The following is a 21,163-nucleotide window of genomic DNA, read 5'->3' as shown; positions in this document are numbered from 1 at the left end:
TGTTCCTTAGGGTATCTCTCTTTAGCATGGTATACACCTTTTTTACACTGTGATCGTTAGGTAAATTTATCAGTTTATACCAATATTTTAGCGCATTAATTTGGCGACATACATGAAAAGGGATCCTGCCGAGTTCTGCGTACAGTGCGGATGAGTTTGTGGATTTTTTAAACTCCAAAAAAGTGATCTCAAAAATTAAGTATGTATTAATTCAATGACTTTTGCTTGATGGAAGCCCCATATTTCAGAGCCAAAATTTAGAATTGGTGCAACAAGGGAGTCAAATAATTATATTCGTTGCTGAGTTGGTAAAGCAAGTGCATCAAATACCTGAAATAATTTACTTAATGAAAAGGATGCATGTTGTGCCATCAATGCAATTAAAGGTTAAAGCTTCAACTGATATAACCCCAAAGTAAACGGAATGTACAATAAAGAAATCGTAGATTACGAAAGCGTTTTACGACGATATTTACGAGGGGGGGGGGGGTATTGAAACGGTTTACGAGAATCGTAAATCCAATCGCAACTACCCGACTACAGTTACGATAACGTAATATTTACATTTAAATGATATACATATAAGGTCATATGTACATGAATACAAATATGCAAATGAACCGGTTTCCTTCAATTTCATTTCAATACGGTAATACGGTAACACAATTAATTGCATTTACATACATATCGCAAAATGCTTTTGATATAGCCATATTATTTATTGATGGCAGTCCGTATGTTAAAATCGTAAATAAAAACACAACCTGCTTTTTCATTCTTAAATGCTTAAGTATATATATATATATATATATATATATATATATATATATATATATATATATATATATATATATATATATATATATATATATATATATTTGTTTCATGAAGTCAATCGAAGGAAGATTACCATGCAGTTGTATCTTTTGTAAGGGGGGAATACCGTGAACTCGGTTAGTTTACTTCAACAGTGTACAATACGGAGAGTAAGAATTTTTATGGAAAACCTTTTACATTATATACACGAGTAAGTTACGATTTTGTATAGTTTACCACAATAATAATATATAAAAGTGGTGTTATTGTCAATGTTTCACTTTTGCAATCTAAATCAAAGCTATGAAAATAAACGAGACATGTTAAATAAAATCAATTAACTGTATGTAATGGTACAATACATCATGGATAGTAAGTTGGTTCCTTTTTCCTAGTTCCTTATTCCTTATTCGAATAAGGTATAATGAACTATTCCTTATTCCTTATTCAAGCTTTACATTTTTGGTATAGTGTTTTAAAGATAAAGTATGCATACAATTATTAAGTAAATAAAAACAAGATAACTCGAATACATTTACTTTATGTATTACGTTTCATGTTCATGTTTCTTCCTCGCAGGTTGCATAGGATTTCTTGTTTAAACCGAACCGATATTTTCTAACTCGAATACCAGCTTCACATCCACAAAACTTTGAGCATATAACATTATTTTATATGTATGTGATATAAAAGTGCAATCTTGTACATTTCAAAATGTCTGTTTTTATTTATAATCCAGCTCCTTTTTAACGGCTGAATAAGAAAAAAGGAACCAGTTCCTTATTTCTTATTCAAGCCGAATAAGGAACTTGCATTTTCTCACTTAAACATCAACGAAATTGATCCAAAGTTAAACACATATAAATGAACATCAATATATATATAGGTTGTATATTTAAAATACTAATTGCAATACATTTCTATTTGGTTTTAAGCAATGATAATCCAGTTCCTTATTCAGTTTGAATGAGGAATAAGGAACTGGTTCCTTATTCCTTATTGAAATCGAATAAGGAACTGACATGTTCTTTCTATAAATTATAAATCAAAATGAACCAACGAGACTATCAAATAAACGAAAATCATTGTAAATGAAGGAAGGGTATAAAAATAGTAATTGCAGTTCATTTCTACTTTGTTGTATTTAATTATAACACACATGTAGTTCTTTATTTGATTTGAAAAAGGAATACGGGACTAGTTCCTTATTCCTTATTCAAATCGAATAAAAATGCTGGCATTTCTTAATTAACAAATTAATTAATATTAATAAAGAGACTCATAAATCAAAGAAAATCACTGTAAATGTAGGTTAGGAATTACAAATATGTATTTATTGCAGTACATTTTTTAATAATGATAACATATTGCCGTTTTTGCGGCTGAATAAGGAAAGCGCAACCAGATGCAATGTCTAAAAATAGCATTTATAACTACCGAGAACAGTGCAATTTTGTCGGTTCCCACGACTATTAATCGTGCGCCAATGTTGAAGGTCGCCGGATGTAACGTAGGCATCCTAGAGTGAGAAAATGCGCTTTCGGAGATCTACTGAAATAAAACCACCCAATTACAGCTATTTAAGTTTTGGTTTTTAATTGAAAAAATACAACCAACAACAGCAGCAACAACAAAATACAGAGGCATTTCAATGAAACTTTCCAGTCTAATAGAGGCACATTGGCCGCTGCTTCCGGTTCAGTCTCACTTTAATCTGACATCAGTGACGTCGCACTGATGACAATGCTGTCCGGAACATTTGCATTCGACATGTGCCGAGGTTGAATGTCGCCGAATGTACCGTTGGTCAGCATGAACGAAAGAACGCGTATCCGCACTAAAAATATATAAGACGAAAACATACTTTTACAGCTAGGATGCGCGCTTTTTCATTTCAATTATAAAATAAAATATTGAGGTATTTCGATGAAACTTGTCAGTCTTTTAGAGGCACTTGGACCGCTGCTTCCTGTGTAGTCGTTCTTTTATGGCGACGTGTTGAAATTATTTTGCATTTTTAATCAAATCTCTTCGTACAGTTTTCGTATGAAAACGGAACAATATATCTAAAACATGTTTAGTATTCAGCTATCATATAGGCTTGAGCAAAGTTCAGGGCCAGATAAGACTTCAAGAACTGTACCAGAGATATAAATAACAAATCTTACACTTAACATCGACACTTATAACGAATATAAAGCTGTTCTATTCTAGAATGATCCGAATTTAAGTATTCGAAATTATGGCCTCCGAATAAGGAATAGGGCGTTAAGGTTGTTCCTTATTCTGAAGCCTGTATTTCGGACAAACACTTTCGGATATGTTATATTTTAGATGGTGCGTGGGTTATTTAAGCATGATTATGTTATATGGACGAATTCTGACACATTTCTTTTTATATTCTATGTGACGATACACGCTGAAAACAAGTAGTGTGAAGACGATAATAAGGAAATGGTATTGCCTTGTTCAAACATAAATTGAAATGTACCAAATAATAGTAAATGTCGATGAAAATCATGGTTTATGTAGATTCGAAGTTTAAAATATTTATTGCAATATATTTCTAGCTTGTAACAATAACACAGTTCTTTACTGGTTACTTATTCCTTATTCAAATCGAATAAGGAACTGGAATTTTCATACTTAACAAAATATTAAAATGAACCAAAGAGACAAAAAATCAATGAAAATTATTGTAAATATAGGTTGGGTATCAAAAACATCAATTGCAGCACATCTTAACTAAGTTTCTTTTAATGATAACCTAGTTCCTTATTCGGATTGAAAAAGTTATATGGAACTGGTTCATTAATCCTTATTTAAATTGAATAAGGAACTGGCATTTTCATACTAAACAAAATATTAAAATGAACCAAAGAGACCAATAAAATCAATCAAAATCATTGTTAATATAGGTTAGGTATCAAAATATTAAATGCAGTATATCTCTACTAAATTTAATTTAACAATAACGTAGTTCCTTATTCGGATTGAAAAAGCAATAAGGAACTGGTTCCTTATTCCATATTAAAATCGAATAAGAAACTGGCATTTTCATACTAAACAAAATAATAAAATAAACCAAAGAGACCGATAAATCAATGACAATCATTGTTAATGTAGGTTGGGTATAAACAAACATTAATAGCAGTACATCTCTACTAAGTTTCGTTTAATGATAACCTAGTTCGTTAGTTCCTTATTCGGATTGAAAAGGAATTAGTAACTGGTTCCTTAAAAGGAACTGCCATTTTCTTAAACACACACACACACACACACACACACACACACACACACACACACACACACACACACACACACACACACACACACACACACACACACACACACACACACACACACACACACACACACACACACCACACACACACACACACACACACACACACACACACACACACACACACACACACACACCACACACACACACACACACACACACACACACACACACACACACACACACACACACACACACACACACACACACACACACACACACACACACACACACACACACACACACACACACACACACACACACACACACACACACACACACACACACACACACACACATACACACACACGCGCACGCACGCACGCACGCACACACACACATACACGCGCGCACTCGCACACACGAACACGCAGGCACACACATGCTTGTATAGGTACCTTTCCGGGAACCTGAACTTAAACATGGTTTTTGAGGACATCATTAAAACGTTGTCCATTTTCTATTGCAAAATAAATGAATACGCAGATATAAGTAGGAAAGAAAAATTCTATTAAAAAATATTATACACGCAGTAGTTACCACAGAAAACACTTCGAGGACCTCTCTTGCTGAGCTATACTTACGAGGACATCAACGCGAGGACGTTTATTTGCATATTTCACATACACTGGACAACTACATACAACACGAGGACCTTCATTTGTATATAGCACACACTGGAAAAGCTCATACAAATTAAGAACTTCCAACGCGAGGACCTTCATATATACATTGTGCAGATTTTAAATGAAAAAAAATACACAAATTTGCACACACCTGGATCAAAGTTTCCATTTAATTAATCGACAGTATTGAACAGTGTGCTTAGTCTGTTACATCGCCAGTGATGCTTGACATCAGCTAATAATCCAGCTTTGAAATAATATTGCTCAAATCAGTCTTCTCTCAAGGTTTCCATGTGTTTACCGATTCTTATCCAGAAAGAAATCACAATTTTTTGCTGTAAGCGAATCCCAATATCATCAATAGTGTGTCATACATGCGTAAAACTGCATGTCATATTACTAAGGCAATAAAGAGCAGAAGTGGTTTGTACCATACATATATATTCAAAACACTCTTTTATATGTGGTTAGAAATATTCAGGTTCGCTCACAACTTTTTACACCTCGGAATTCATAATCCACATCCTTTAACCAACAAAATTACTTACAATTTACTTTCTGAATTTTATTTTCTCAACTATTCTTAAGTACAAATGAAGTACAATAGTGAACATGTTTGTCATAAAGTAAATGAACAGACATTTAACTTGTCGCGTAATCGTTCATAGTTCATGGACGACACATAGTTACTAACAACGTTCAATACTCTTAAATTACCAGTGTGTAACCTATTATTCGATATCTCGTCATGCGCATAATGCCAAGATGACGAGTTTTGCATTAACTACCATTTTCTCGTACCGCGCATGGGACAAGTCGGTCCCTCTCTATTTATGTTAATTTCTCTGCATAATATAGGATAAAATGTTCAACAACACCACATATCAGTTTCTAGTCCAATTTAATGTCTAACATACTTAATATTTTCAGTTATACAAATACGTTGTGATTGCTACATGATTGTGTCTTTCTCGATCCGTACGTCTCCAAGTCTAAACGCTAACTCTCTATTTCCCTCTAACATCTGCCCCGTGAAACTCAGTTATGAATCCCATTGGTCAGTGTTCTATGCGTGTTTATTTCTTATTGGCTGAATTTCAACCTACTGGAGAAGTCACTATTCAAGTATGCACACGTTAAACAGCATTGTGATACCAATAAATAATGCAAATACAGCGCAAGGCTTGTGTCAACAGCATTGTAACCCCTTTGTTGTTAAACATACACCAGATCCAAATATTTAATCTTTTGACCGTCATGCATACTCGCCACTGATATACTTGTCAATATTTCGTACATAAAGAAAACCCAAATATTTCATCCAATTTCTCATCATTATTTGACACAACTTATCCTCTCAATTTGATTTTTATGTATTTTAGGATACAGAAAAATCTTTAAGAATGTAAGTTTGGAAGTAAACGAAAACATATAAATACATACGATGTAGAAAATCAAACACGCAAACATGAAAACATCAGTGACTAAAACATATATATGATGAAAATCTGCATATTATTAATGAAATTTTTATCGAATGTTTCTGCTGAAATAATAAAACGTCAGAATATTTAAATAGTCAATGTCAATCACAATGACGTGGAATGCGTCACTGATTTGGGAAATCCAATACGAATAGTGTCCATTTTTGACATCTTTTCTGAAGGCGAAGTGGCGTATGGGTGAAGAGATGAGACGTCCGGTTGGTGAGTATGTGACATCTGGTTGTAGATGGTAACATGCAGTCGATTGCAGACGGTGGCTTCCGAATGAAGACGATGATGGTCGGTCGGAGAAGCTGTTGGTACTCGGCTGTTGCACGATTTAGAATACTTCAAACGTGTATTATATATAGTTCTGGAGAATGTCTGCATTCATGACTGTAGTATTATAGTTAGTGTTTATGTACACGTAATAAAGGTAACACACATATATATATATATATATATATATATAAGTTCATAGACGATAAAATGTTCACCTAATATATGTACAAAGTACGCGCGATTTTTCATCATCAAGTCCATTCATATCATCGTATTTTTTAAAATCATTTTTGACGACGCGTGAAATGTCCATTAACAGTCCACTCGTTGTATGGTACTGATGCTGGTTCACAATTTGGATCAATGTCGACAATGTTGAACCTAATTGAAGTCGTCTGTTACGTCATCTGATTCTCGACGGATACATCGTCGTCGAAGATATCTGTATGTCGATGACATATTCTTCTTCTTTGTCGGGGTGTTAAGATCTGATCACGATCTCAAACGCGTTATGAACGCATGTTGCTGCAGGCAAACCACGCCAACGATGTCAGGAGCACTGTTTTTCCCCTAAACTTGTATCGCATTGGCAAATCGTATAGGGTTAATTACACGAAATGATAAACGGGCCTTTTATTTACATATTAATGGAATTTGCTATATAAGCACTCAGATTACTATTCACACCTATGATAAGATATACCCAAATAAAATTAATGTGCTAAAGGAACGCGATTCTCATGACGCAAATTTATGATGTTTTATTTAAACTATACGCGTTTGTCTATTCAATGAAATGCATTGTGCTTTATTATGTTTTATTTACTTTGAGAACAAAAATTTACAAACAAAATCCCTTGTCTTAATGTAGTTATTCTTATAAAGAAACGAAAAAGAATAAACTTCATATTCGATCAGTATCAAATTTTTAATGAATCATAGCAATATAGTTGTACCTTTTACATTATACTAATAGAAGGTCCACTGCTTTGCTTTTAAGGATATTTACAAACTGTATTAAAATGTTATTTATGCCTAAAATGGTGTTTACCTGAGCGCTGTAGGGCATAAGCTAGCGTTGGTTAATGTCGTTGTCAAGTGCGTTGTCATAAGCTTGTCACGTAATCGAACGTACTTAGTGAGTCCGCCTATTTTGAGGGTTATTTATACCAATTTCGTTCCGTACTCGCCTAATTCGTGACCCACGCCTGTCATCAAGTAATGGGCGTCAAACGTGTGTATCTTGGTGTTCATAGACAGATGACATACCATCCCTACGGATTGTACGTCTTCTGTACTCGCGGGTCTCCATTTAATTTGACAAGCCAATTTGTATTCACACCTGGAAAACGTATCGGAATGTCGCTCTTTCCCGCTTAATGTACTTACTAATTGTTTATATGCATTTTGCGAGTCACGATTCTTATATTTTATGCATTGGAATGTCGCGTTTCTTCCCTCTTAATGTACCTACTAATTGTTTATGTGCATTTTGCGAGTCACGATTCTTATATTTTCTGTTCGTTACATACTACTGAAATATATCTATTATATCACCCGTATACTTAAATATGACATTTTCATTTCATTCTTACCCGTAAATCAATGCTAATGACGATACATTATCAAAATCGGACGATACCGTCCTCTATAATCCTGTTTTTACATATTTACTACATATACATTCAAAACATATTTCTCTATATACAAAAATCTGGGGTCTTTAAGTCTCGACATCTATCTCGCTTTTTTTTGTAGTCCATTCATTTACATGTGTTCGGCCATTGTCTGAAGGCACGTGAAAATTGCTTTCTTCATGGCGTTATTTGAACGTGAAGTATTTTTAGTTAATTTTCGTTTTTTTGTTTCTTAACGCTACCGCGTCAATTTGCATCTGATCATCTGAAGAATCATTTTCAACTCTACGTACAGGTGAGTTTTGTGAATTACTGTTATCGGAATGCATCGTATCTGATTCACTTGAGCTTGACTGTATATCCGCGAATTGTTTGTTTCTCAAATGTTTTTGCAATTCAGCAAGCGGAATGTTTTCCTCGTCATCCGTGTTCTCTCTAATCTGTCGGGTCTGTTGCGTAATTACAGGTAACCCATGTATTGACGTATTTGAATCGCTATCAGAAGATAATGTGTCGTCCTCAAAGGCTAAATTTGCTTTTCTAATCGGGCGCGCTAGTGGTCTATCTATCATTGGCCATTCATCGATACTTGCGTGCCTTATTTGATCAGCGTGAACTTTAATAGTTGAGTTGTCTAACTGATTCTTTATTACGTATGTTAACGGCGACTTTTGTTCGATTATACGATAATATGGCCTCCATTTACTGTCTAATTTATTCGTACGTTGAAAGTTTTTGTAGTAAACGGGGTCATTGATTTCGAACTTAATATCTTTCGTATTTTTATTCGCATAATCAGCTTGTCTACGTTTCGATTTTTGGATTTGGGCACATACCTTTTTAAATGATTTGTGTTGTTCTTCTAATATTTTTTTATGATAATCTTCACCGTGATATTTACGCCTAGGCTTTAACAAGTTGTCTATTGGAAGAATAGGGTCTCTATTAAAAAGTAAGAAGAACGGTGTGTGCTTCGAAGTCTCGGATGTACTAAATCTCATTGCCGCTAAAGACATGTTTAAATGTACGTCCCATTGTTGTACATTTTCTTGAACCCGTTTTGATAATATATTGTTCATAGTCCCCTGTGAACGTTCGTTCATGCCATTAGCTGCGGGATGATATATTGTCGTCTTTACGTGGTCAATGTTCATTGATTTTAATGTTTCCCTGAACGCTGTGCTAGTGAATTGTTTTCCGTTATCAGTTATAATTCTTATAGGACAACTATGACGGCAATAAATCTCGTTCATTAACAGGTGTATTACGCTATCAGAAGATTTATCAGGCGATGCGAACGCTTCTATGTATCCTGAGAACTGATCTACGAAACATATTATATATCTATTTCCGGAAAGCGTTTTCGGATATGGCCCGCATATATCTATGGAAACAACTGAAAACGGAAACGGCGGTATTGAGGTATCCGACGATATGGGAGCTTTAATTGCTTTTAAGTTTCTACTTTGACATATAATGCACTTAGATACATAATCATTCAATTCTTTGAACATTTTAGGCCAGTAATATTTCTCTTTTAGTGTCTGAAAAAGCCTTTGAGACCCAGGATGCCCGTTTTCATCATGATATTGCTTGACAACTGAACCAGTCAGGTGTTAAGGTACAAAAAGCCTGAGAGTAGGTTCCTCATCTACGTTTGATATGTAGTACAATATCCCATCAACCGTTATATATCTATCATCTTCACTCTTGTTCTGTTTCCCTAATCTTAATCTCGCTTTAATCTCAGATATATGAGGGTCTTTTTCTTGTTCTATTTGCATATTAAGCCCTGATATGTTATCATTCGACGCTGTGTCGTCGACTGGGAGTGGCTGCGGGGTAATATTATTATCAATTATTTGCTTGTGGTCAATGTTTGTAGAGTCGATTACGTTAATTTCGCGTGTTTGGTCTTGTTTATTTATTTGCGAATCGATCGTAAAATGTTTAGCGTTAATATCTAATTCTATTTCTGTTTGATCGCATTGATTATTCTTTATTTTGGTTTTTTGAGGTCGGCTTAGTAAGTCGGCAATAATATTCTTTTTTCCCGGTATATATTCAATTTTGCAGTTGTAACCCGCTATACTTAAGGCCCATAATTGTATTTTCTTGTTTTGCATCGGACTTTCCAAAAGAAATTTCAACGGCCTATGATCCGTCTTGATAACAAATTCGGCGTTGTGTAAATAAAGGTGTAATTTACTTAGAGTGTAAAATATGCTGTAACATTCTTTTTCAATGGTACTATATTTGCATTGCGTGGGGCTTAATCTGTGCGATATGAAAAATATCGGCTTTTTGTCCACATAATCCCCGGTCTCGTTGTTGTCGCATTTTTGAGTCAAACAGGCTCCTATGCATTTATCAGAGGCATCAGTATACAGTATATAACCTTTTTTTGGATCAGGGTATGAAAGATAAGGGATTTGCGTAAATGAGTCTTTTAATTGTATGAAACTATCTTCGCATTGTTTTGTCCATTTAAAGGGGACATTCTTTCTCGTGAGATTAATGAGAGGCTCGACTACTTCTGAATACGACGGACAGAATCTCCTATAAAATCCCGCTGCGCCTAAGATAGATCGTACATCGCGCACGCACTTTGGTCTAGGGAATTGTCGGATCGCTTCTACTTTTAACGGATCCGGCCTTATACCATTTTGATCTATGATGAAGCCTAGGTATCTAGTCTCTCTTTGTAAGAATTGACATTTTGATAGTTTTAGCTTTAGGTTATGTTTACTGAGACTCTGTAGTACTGTATCTACGTGTGATAAATGAGATTGCAAGTCAGGTGAAAATATTAGAATATCGTCTAGATACGCCACAGCGAAGCTCTCACAACCTTTGAGTACTGCGGAGGAGGCACCGAAGGGTATAACATTAAATTGAAATAGACCCCTGAATCCCGAAGCGAAAGCCGTTTTTTCTCTGTCCTCTCCCTTTATAGGTATTTGCCAATATCCCGATATCAAATCTAAACTGGTGAAATATTTACTTTTACCTAATAACGCCAATATATCATCTATTAATGGTAATGGATAGGCAATTGGTTTTGTTATTTTGTTTAATTGTCTAAAATCAACACAAAACCTTCTCTCGTCTTTATTATCTTTGTTTGAGTCATGGTTATTTTTCTTTTTATCTACTAAAACGATAGGGAAGCTCCACGGACTTCTTGATGGACTTATTATGTTTGCGTCTAGCATTTCGTCGATGGCTTTATCTATGAATACCTTATTGTTTAATGGTGTTCGATACGGCCTTAATTTAATGGGCGGATGATCCCCTGTATCTATGGTAAATTCTATCGCTGAAGTTTGTGTTAATTCTAAATTATTTTTTGCGAAGAGAGTTCTGTGTTTTAAGAGTATCGGTAGAATATTTTCTTTTTGATTTTCATCTACACGTAAATCTGATAAGATTTCATCTTTAGATAAACCTGATTTCGGCTGATTATTTTTGATAACTTCTTGTACTGAGCATATTTCATTATCATTTACCGATTTTATTCGCCCTATGGCACTGTGTCGTCTAAGCCTTATTGTTTTGTGTGTATTGTTTATAATTAAAATGGGAAATTGTCTATCACGCGTTGTCTTGACTACTGAATTAACAATTGTTAAACCAGGTTCATTATCAAAGAAGGAATTGCTTATTCCATTGAATTCATAATTTGTATTTGAACGTATGCAGTTTCTTTTAGCTTGAGCAAAGAGTCTATATGCAGTTTGTGGTTTTAACACAGTATGTCTAGTTAATCTTGCTATCGTTGAATGATGTACATCTTCTTCTAGAGGTACATTACAGTTATCAATCCTCAGACATCCTAAATCAAAGTATAAACGGACACCATTATCTTGTAAAAAGTCTCTTCCTAAAATAACATTTCTATTAACGTTACTTACTACAAAAAACATGTGCTCTTTATATATGCTCCCTATTTTGAATCTCAATTTTACACATCCGTGTACAAATAATGAATTTCCGTTTACCGACTTTAGATTTACTTTTTTAATTATCAGTGCGGGTTTTTGTTTTAACATATCATAAGTACGTTTGTTTATCAAGGATACTTCAGCTCCACTTTCAATTAAGCTCCTAAATTGATAACCACCTGTTGAAATAACACAAGAATTTGGACTACCACACAAAGCGATATTATATGTCTCGACTTTTTCATTCTTACCATAGACCCCTTTTTGGTAAGAATTTCCTAGTTTTTTCGATTAATGTACGTTTTTCTTTGAGTACATTCTCTACTAAAGTGTCCTCATTTACCACAGTTCCAACAATCAATTTTATCTTTGCAATTTTTGTCATATTCTTTCTTGCGCCTTCTATCGTTTTGATCTATCGTATGACCGTTCCGCCCTCCCGTATATGCTCTTATCTCGCGTTGCCTACGGCGACAGATTTCAATAGAATAACCGTGTTTCTTGCAATATGTGCAAACAATAGATGACCTAATATAATCGATATCTGTCTGAATATTATCGGTCGTAATGTTATCAAGTCCATTTATTTGTGATCGTAACTCAAACCTAGCTCTGACACTTTGCTCATGTATAGCGCTTTTTAAAGCATTTGATAACGTTGCATGATTTTCGCGCATTAATTTAAGTCTCAAATAATCGTGCGATAATCCGTCGATAAAAATTTCTACTAACTGTTTTTCTTTATAGTCTAAATTTCCTTCCATATTTTCGTATGCATCAGTCGCAAGAGATAAAAGTCGCTCAGCGTATATTTGAACATTTTCGTCGGTCCTTTGTTTAGTCGTCTTTAATAATGAGAAAGCGTATTGTGGGTCTTGAATTTCCGCGAATCTTAATTTAAGCTGTTCCTTTAAATCTGTCCATGTCCCTGTCGTATCGTCAGTCAAAAAACGACGTATGTAATCACTAACAAGCCCTTTACTAGATTGGTAAGCAACAAATTTTAATTTATTCTCATCTAAATTGGTAAGTGTTCCATATTTTTCTACATTTTTAATCCAATTTTTAAATTCTTTTGAATTTCCATCAAATGATTGTACAACCTGTGAAATAGTCTGAGTGCTTATGGCCGTTTTAACATCTTTAATTTGTTCATTCAAATTTTGAAATAACTCAGGGATTATTTGATATGCCATTTTGATACAAACGTTAGGAAATAAAACAGTCACTCACCGGAAGTTGCAGAATATGTGCGGTCTGATGTCGTTGTTCCCGGCTCACGGTTGTTGTTACTGGTTACAGAAGTTGCCGAAACGGAGTTTCTTCGCGTTGTTTTCCATGGCTTCGTAATCGTAAGTGGTAGTATTTCTTTGTTCGAATCCTTGGTTCACGAGCACCATTTAACGTCCTGTGTCGCGTAATCGTTCATAGTTCATGGACGACACATAGTTACTAACAACGTTCAATACTCTTAAATTACAAGTGTGTAGCCTATTATTCGATATCTCGTCATGCGCATAATGCCAAGATGACGAGTTTTGCATTAACTACCATTTTCTCGTGCCGCGCATGGGACAAGTCGGTCCCTCTCTATTTATGTTAATTTCTCTGCATAATATAGGATAAAATGTTCAACAACACCACATATCAGTTTCTAGTCCACTTTAATGTCTAACATACTTAATATTTTCAGTTATACAAATACGTTGTGATTGCTACATGATTGTGTCTTTCTCGATCCGTACGTCTCCAAGTCTAAACGCTAACTCTCTATTTCCCTCTAACATCTGCCCCGTGAAACTCAGTTATGAATCCCATTGGTCAGTGTTCTATGCGTGTTTATTTCTTATTGGCTGAATTTCAACCTACTGGAGAAGTCACTATTCAAGTATGCACACGTTAAACAGCATTGTGATACCAATAAATAATGCAAATACAGCGCAAGGCTTGTGTCAACAGCATTGTAACCCCTTTGTTGTTAAACATACACCAGATCCAAATATTTAATCTTTTGACCGTCATGCATACTCGCCACTGATATACTTGTCAATATTTCGTACATAAAGAAAACCCAAATATTTCACCCAATTTCTCATCATTATTTGACACAACTTATCCTCTCAATTTGATTTTTATGTATTTTAGGATACAGAAAAATCTTTAAGAATGTAAGTTTGGAAGTAAACGAAAACATATAAATACATACGATGTAGAAAATCAAACACGCAAACATGAAAACATCAGTGACTAAAACATATATATGATGAAAATCTGCATATTATTAATGAAATTTTTATCGAATGTTTCTGCTGAAATAATAAAACGTCAGAATATTTAAATAGTCAATGTCAATCACAATGACGTGGAATGCGTCACTGATTTGGGAAATCCAATACGAATAGTGTCCATTTTTGACATCTTTTCTGAAGGCGAAGTGGCGTATGGGTGAAGAGATGAGACGTCCGGTTGGTGAGTATGTGACATCTGGTTGTAGATGGTAACATGCAGTCGATTGCAGACGGTGGCTTCCGAATGAAGACGATGATGGTCGGTCGGAGAAGCTGTTGGTCCTCGGCTGTTGCACGATTTAGAATACTTCAAACGTGTATTATATATAGTTCTGGAGAATGTCTGCATTCATGACTGTAGTATTATAGTTAGTGTTTATGTACACGTAATAAAGGTAACACACATATATATATATATATATAAGTTCATAGACGATAAAATGTTCACCTAATATATGTACAAAGTACGCGCGATTTTTCATCATCAAGTCCATTCATATCATCGTATTTTTTAAAATCATTTTTGACGACGCGTGAAATGTCCATTAACAGTCCACTCGTTGTATGGTACTGATGCTGGTTCACAATTTGGATCAATGTCGACAATGTTGAACCTAATTGAAGTCGTCTGTTACGTCATCTGATTCTCGACGGATACATCGTCGTCGAAGATATCTGTATGTCGATGACATATTCTTCTTCTTTGTCGGGGTGTTAAGATCTGATCACGATCTCAAACGCGTTATGAACGCATGTTGCTGCAGGCAAACCACGCCAACGATGTCAGGAGCACTGTTTTTCCCCTAAACTTGTATCGCATTGGCAAATCGTATAGGGTTAATTACACGAAATGATAAACGGGCCTTTTATTTACATATTAATGGAATTTGCTATATAAGCACTCAGATTACTATTCACACCTATGATAAGATATACCCAAATAAAATTAATGTGCTAAAGGAACGCGATTCTCATGACGCAAATTTATGATGTTTTATTTAAACTATACGCGTTTGTCTATTCAATGAAATGCATTGTGCTTTATTATGTTTTATTTACTTTGAGAACAAAAATTTACAAACAAAATCCCTTGTCTTAATGTAGTTATTCTTATAAAGAAACGAAAAAGAATAAACTTCATATTCGATCAGTATCAAATTTTTAATGAATCATAGCAATATAGTTGTACCTTTTACATTATACTAATAGAAGGTCCACTGCTTTGCTTTTAAGGATATTTACAAACTGTATTAAAATGTTATTTATGCCTAAAATGGTGTTTACCTGAGCGCTGTAGGGCATAAGCTAGCGTTGGTTAATGTCGTTGTCAAGTGCGTTGTCATAAGCTTGTCACGTAATCGAACGTACTTAGTGAGTCCGCCTATTTTGAGGGTTATTTATACCAATTTCGTTCCGTACTCGCCTAATTCGTGACCCACGCCTGTCATCAAGTAATGGGCGTCAAACGTGTGTATCTTGGTGTTCATAGACAGATGACATACCATCCCTACGGATTGTACGTCTTCTGTACTCGCGGGTCTCCATTTAATTTGACAAGCCAATTTGTATTCACACCTGGAAAACGTATCGGAATGTCGCTCTTTCCCGCTTAATGTACTTACTAATTGTTTATATGCATTTTGCGAGTCACGATTCTTATATTTTATGCATTGGAATGTCGCGTTTCTTCCCTCTTAATGTACCTACTAATTGTTTATGTGCATTTTGCGAGTCACGATTCTTATATTTTCTGTTCGTTACATACTACTGAAATATATCTATTATATCACCCGTATACTTAAATATGACATTTTCATTTCATTCTTACCCGTAAATCAATGCTAATGACGATACATTATCAAAATCGGACGATACCGTCCTCTATAATCCTGTTTTTACATATTTACTACATATACATTCAAAACATATTTCTCTATATACAAAAATCTGGGGTCTTTAAGTCTCGACATCTATCTCGCTTTATTTTGTAGTCCATTCATTTACATGTGTTCGGCCATTGTCTGAAGGCACGTGAAAATTGCTTTCTTCATGGCGTTATTTGAACGTGAAGTATTTTTAGTTAATTTTCGTTTTTTTGTTTCTTAACGCTACCGCGTCAATTTGCATCTGATCATCTGAAGAATCATTTTCAACTCTACGTACAGGTGAGTTTTGTGAATTACTGTTATCGGAATGCATCGTATCTGATTCACTTGAGCTTGACTGTATATCCGCGAATTGTTTGTTTCTCAAATGTTTTTGCAATTCAGCAAGCGGAATGTTTTCCTCGTCATCCGTGTTCTCTCTAATCTGTCGGGTCTGTTGCGTAATTACAGGTAACCCATGTATTGACGTATTTGAATCGCTATCAGAAGATAATGTGTCGTCCGCAAAGGCTAAATTTGCTTTTCTAATCGGGCGCGCTAGTGGTCTATCTATCATTGGCCATTCATCGATACTTGCGTGCCTTATTTGATCAGCGTGAACTTTAATAGTTGAGTTGTCTAACTGATTCTTTATTACGTATGTTAACGGCGACTTTTGTTCGATTATACGATAATATGGCCTCCATTTATGTCTAATTTATTCGTACGTTGAAAGTTTTTGTAGTAAACGGGGTCATTGATTTCGAACTTAATATCTTTCGTATTTTTATTCGCATAATCAGCTTGTCTACGTTTCGATTTTTGGATTTGGGCACATACCTTTTTAAATGATTTGTGTTGTTCTTCTAATATTTTTTTATGATAATCTTCACCGTGATATTTACGCCTAGGCTTTAACAAGTTGTCTATTGGAAGAATAGGGTCTCTATTAAAAAGTAAGAAGAACGGTGTGTGCTTCGAAGTCTCGGATGTACTAAATCTCATTGCCGCTAAAGACATGTTTAAATGTACGTCCCATTGTTGTACATTTTCTTGAACCCGTTTTGATAATATATTGTTCATAGTCCCCTGTGAACGTTCGTTCATGCCATTAGCTGCGGGATGATATATTGTCGTCTTTACGTGGTCAATGTTCATTGATTTTAATGTTTCCCTGAACGCTGTGCTAGTGAATTGTTTTCCGTTATCAGTTATAATTCTTATAGGACAACTATGACGGCAATAAATTTCGTTCATTAACAGGTGTATTACGCTATCAGAAGATTTATCAGGCGATGCGAACGCTTCTATGTATCCTGAGAACTGATCTACGAAACATATTATATATCTATTTCCGGAAAGCGTTTTCGGATATGGCCCGCATATATCTATGGAAACAACTGAAAACGGAAACGGCGGTATTGAGGTATCCGACGATATGGGAGCTTTAATTGCTTTTAAGTTTCTACTTTGACATATAATGCACTTAGATACATAATCATTCAATTCTTTGAACATTTTAGGCCAGTAATATTTCTCTTTTAGTGTCTGAAAAAGCCTTTGAGACCCAGGATGCCCGTTTTCATCATGATATTGCTTGACAACTGAACCAGTCAGGTGTTAAGGTACAAAAAGCCTGAGAGTAGGTTCCTCATCTACGTTTGATATGTAGTACAATATCCCATCAACCGTTATATATCTATCATCTTCACTCTTGTTCTGTTTCCCTAATCTTAATCTCGCTTTAATCTCAGATATATGAGGGTCTTTTTCTTGTTCTATTTGCATATTAAGCCCTGATATGTTATCATTCGACGCTGTGTCGTCGACTGGGAGTGGCTGCGGGGTAATATTATTATCAATTATTTGCTTGTGGTCAATGTTTGTAGAGTCGATTACGTTAATTTCGCGTGTTTGGTCTTGTTTATTTATTTGCGAATCGATCGTAAAATGTTTAGCGTTAATTTCTAATTCTATTTCTGTTTGATCGCATTGATTATTCTTTATTTTGGTTTTTTGAGGTCGGCTTAGTAAGTCGGCAATAATATTCTTTTTTCCCGGTATATATTCAATTTTGCAGTTGTAACCCGCTATACTTAAGGCCCATAATTGTATTTTCTTGTTTTGCATCGGACTTTCCAAAAGAAATTTCAACGGCCTATGATCCGTCTTGATAACAAATTCGGCGTTGTGTAAATAAAGGTGTAATTTACTTAGAGTGTAAAATATGCTGTAACATTCTTTTTCAATGGTACTATATTTGCATTGCGTGGGGCTTAATCTGTGCGATATGAAAAATATCGGCTTTTTGTCCACATAATCCCCGGTCTCGTTGTTGTCGCATTTTTGAGTCAAACAGGCTCCTATGCATTTATCAGAGGCATCAGTATACAGTATATAACCTTTTTTTTGGATCAGGGTATGAAAGATAAGGGATTTGCGTAAATGAGTCTTTTAATTGTATGAAACTATCTTCGCATTGTTTTGACCATTTAAAGGGGACATTCTTTCTCGTGAGATTAATGAGAGGCTCGACTACTTCTGAATACGACGGACAGAATCTCCTATAAAATCCCGCTGCGCCTAAGATAGATCGTACATCGCGCACGCACTTTGGTCTAGGGAATTGTCGGATCGCTTCTACTTTTAACGGATCCGGCCTTATACCATTTTGATCTATGATGAAGCCTAGGTATCTAGTCTCTCTTTGTAAGAATTGACATTTTGATAGTTTTAGCTTTAGGTTATGTTTACTGAGACTCTGTAGTACTGTATCTACGTGTGATAAATGAGATTGCAAGTCAGGTGAAAATATTAGAATATCGTCTAGATACGCCACAGCGAAGCTCTCACAACCTTTGAGTACTTTATTAGCCAATTCTTGAAATATAGCACCGGCGGAGGAGGCACCGAAGGGCATAACATTAAATTGAAATAGACCCCTGAATCCCGAAGCGAAAGCCGTTTTTTCTCTGTCCTCTCCCTTTATAGGTATTTGCCAATATCCCGATATCAAATCTAAACTGGTGAAATATTTACTTTTACCTAATAACGCCAATATATCATCTATTAATGGTAATGGATAGGCAATTGGTTTTGTTATTTTGTTTAATTGTCTAAAATCAACACAAAACCTTTTCTCGTCTTTATTATCTTTGTTTGAGTCATGGATATTTTTCTTTTTATCTACTAAAACGATAGGGAAGCTCCACGGACTTCTTGATGGACTTATTATGTTTGCGTCTAGCATTTCGTCGATGGCTTTATCTATGAATACCTTATTGTTTAATGGTGTTCGATACGGCCTTAATTTAATGGGCGGATGATCCCCTGTATCTATGGTAAATTCTATCGCTGAAGTTTGTGTTAATTCTAAATTATTTTTTGCGAAGAGAGTTCTGTGTTTTAAGAGTATCGGTAGAATATTTTCTTTTTGATTTTCATCTACACGTAAATCTGATAAGATTTCATCTTTAGATAAACCTGATTTCGGCTGATTATTTTTGATAACTTCTTGTACTGAGCATATTTCATTATCATTTACCGATTTTATTCGCCCTATGGCACTGTGTCGTCTAAGCCTTATTGTTTTGTGTGTATTGTTTATAATTAAAATGGGAAATTGTCTATCACGCGTTGTCTTGACTACTGAATTAACAATTGTTAAACCAGGTTCATTATCAAAGAAGGAATTGCTTATTCCATTGAATTCATAATTTGTATTTGAACGTATGCAGTTTCTTTTAGCTTGAGCAAAGAGTCTATATGCAGTTTGTGGTTTTAACACAGTATGTCTAGTTAATCTTGCTATCGTTGAATGATGTACATCTTCTTCTAGAGGTACATTACAGTTATCAATCCTCAGACATCCTAAATCAAAGTATAAACGGACACCATTATCTTGTAAAAAGTCTCTTCCTAAAATAACATTTCTATTAACGTTACTTACTACAAAAAACATGTGCTCTTTATATATGCTCCCTATTTTGAATCTCAATTTTACACATCCGTGGACATATAATGAATTTCCGTTTACCGACTTTAGATTTACTTTTTTAATTATCAGTGCGGGTTTTTGTTTTAACATATCATAAGTACGTTTGTTTATCAAGGATACTTCAGCTCCACTTTCAATTAAGCTCCTAAATTGATAACCACCTGTTGAAATAACACAAGAATTTGGACTACCACACAAAGCGATATTATATGTCTCGACTTTTTCATTCTTACCATAGACCCCTTTTTGGTAAGAATTTCCTAGTTTTTTCGATTAATGTACGTTTTTCTTTGAGTACATTCTCTACTAAAGTGTCCTCATTTACCACAGTTCCAACAATCACGGCGACAGATTTCAATAGAATAACCGTGTTTCTTGCAATATGTGCAAACAATAGATGACCTAATATAATCGATATCTGTCTGAATATTATCGGTCGTAATGTTATCAAGTCCATTTATTTGTGATCGTAACTCAAACCTAGCTCTGACACTTTGCTCATGTATAGCGCTTTTTAAAGCATTTGATAACGTTGCATGATTTTCGCGCATTAATTTAAGTCTCAAATAATCGTGCGATAATCCGTCGATAAAAATTTCTACTAACTGTTTTTCTTTATAGTCTAAATTTCCTTCCATATTTTCGTATGCATCAGTCGCAAGAGATAAAAGTCGCTCAGCGTATATTTGAACATTTTCGTCGGTCCTTTGTTTAGTCGTCTTTAATAATGAGAAAGCGTATTGTGGGTCTTGAATTTCCGCGAATCTTAATTTAAGCTGTTCCTTTAAATCTGTCCATGTCCCTGTCGTATCGTCAGTCAAAAAACGACGTATGTAATCACTAACAAGCCCTTTACTAGATTGGTAAGCAACAAATTTTAATTTATTCTCATCTAAATTGGTAAGTGTTCCATATTTTTC

The sequence above is a fragment of the Dreissena polymorpha genome, chromosome 3 (genome assembly GCF_020536995.1).
Source record: "Dreissena polymorpha isolate Duluth1 chromosome 3, UMN_Dpol_1.0, whole genome shotgun sequence".
NCBI lineage: Eukaryota > Metazoa > Mollusca > Bivalvia > Myida > Dreissenidae > Dreissena > Dreissena polymorpha.
Note: the sequence above shows the minus strand (reverse complement) of the source record.